Source organism: Cebus imitator, unplaced genomic scaffold (assembly GCF_001604975.1).
Source record: "Cebus imitator isolate Cc_AM_T3 unplaced genomic scaffold, Cebus_imitator-1.0 Scaffold1010, whole genome shotgun sequence".
Lineage (NCBI taxonomy): Eukaryota > Metazoa > Chordata > Mammalia > Primates > Cebidae > Cebus > Cebus imitator.
Window position 1 is genome coordinate 45,714 of NW_016108325.1, and position 1,815 is coordinate 47,528.

Consider the following 1,815-nt stretch of genomic DNA (forward strand, 5'->3'; position numbering starts at 1 on the left):
GAAAAAAATTTTGCAGTCTGTCCAACTGACAAAGGGCTGATATCCAGAATTTACAAAGAACTAAAACAGATTTACAAGAAAAAAACAAACAAGCCCATTCAAAAGTGGGCAAAGGATATGAACAGGACACTTTACAAAAGAAGACATACATGAGGCCAACAAACATATGAAAAACTGCTCATCATCACTGGTCATTAGAAAAATGCAAATCAAAACTACATTGAGGTACCATCTCACAGCAGTTAGAATGGTGATCATTAAATAATCTAGAGACAACAGATGCTGAAGAGGATGTGGAGAAATAGGAACAATTTTACACTGTTGGTGGGAGTGTAAGTTAGTTCAACCATTGTGGAAGACAGTGTGGCGATTCCTCAAGGACCTAGAAATAGAAATCCCATTTGACCCAGCAATCCCATTACTGGGTATATATCCAATGGATTATAAATCGTTCTACTATAAGGACATATGCATACATGTTCATTGCAGCACTGTTTACAATAGCAAATACCTGGTACCAACCCAAATGCCCTTCAATGATAGACTGGACAGGGAAAATGTGGCATATATACACCATGGAATATTATGCAGCCATCAAAACGATGAGTTCGTGTCCTTTGTAGGGACATGGATGAACCTGGAAACCATCATTCTCAGCAAATTAACACAAAAGCAGAAAATCAAACACCACATGTTCTCACTCATAGGCAGGTGTTGAACAATGAGAACACATGGACACAGGGAGGGGAGCACTACACACTGAGGTCTGTTGGGGGGAAATAGGGGAGGGACAGTGGTGGGTGGGGAGTTGGGGAGAGATAGCATGGGGAGAAATGCCTGATATAGGTGAAGGGGGGGAAGGCAGCAAATCACACTGCCATGTGTGTACCTATGCAACTATATTGCATGTTCTTCAATTGTACCCCCAAACCTAAAATGCGATAATAAAAAAAAAGAAAAAAAAATAACTGTGTTCTCCCTCCCACACAGCCAGTAAGTCTTTTGGCACCATACTGCTGCTGGGGGTTGGGAGAGGTGTGGTGTTGCTGATTCAGGACTGTTTTTTTTTTTTTTCTATCATTTCACTATGTCTTTCAGAGCTATGACATTAAAACCAGATACTGTGTGTGCTCACTTGACTTCTGGTTCTTATGAAGGTAGTTTTTTTCCATGTAGATGTACACAAACTTGGTGTCATTGCAGGGGAGTATAGGTAGCCAGGGTAGAGAGAAGTAGAGCTTCCTATCCTACATCTTTCCAAGAAGAAGTTTCCTTCTTTCTTTAAAGAGTCATATCATTGTCAAGAAAATGCAAATATGGATATAAATATTACAAATAAGTACATTAGATTCTATTTTCTGAATGAATGCTCATTAGCATATTTCTCTGTTAATTCTGTATTAACAGTACTAAAGAAAATTCTGAACATGTTACCACCATTTTCAAAATCCTTCAATAATCCTTCAATGATTTTTTTGTAAGTTGGGGTAAAGAACAAAGCCCTGAACTACCCTCCAAGCTTCCTTGAAAATGTACTCATGCTGGCCTCCCTGAACACATCTGGCCCTTCCCGCCTCCTCTCTTTGCATACCAGTCACATTTGCTATTTATTGTTTCTCCAATGATCAAGGTTCTCTGATAATTCAGGTCCTCCCATGATGAAGGCCTGTTGGGTGGCAAAAGTCCATGGACATTATTTCATTTGGAAATAAAGGCTCCTGGGAGACTCACACCAGAATTATTAAAACCAAATATGCATTTAGACATATTTTAGCTATTATAACTTGAGAAGCAAAGTTCTAAGGCACCTCCCAC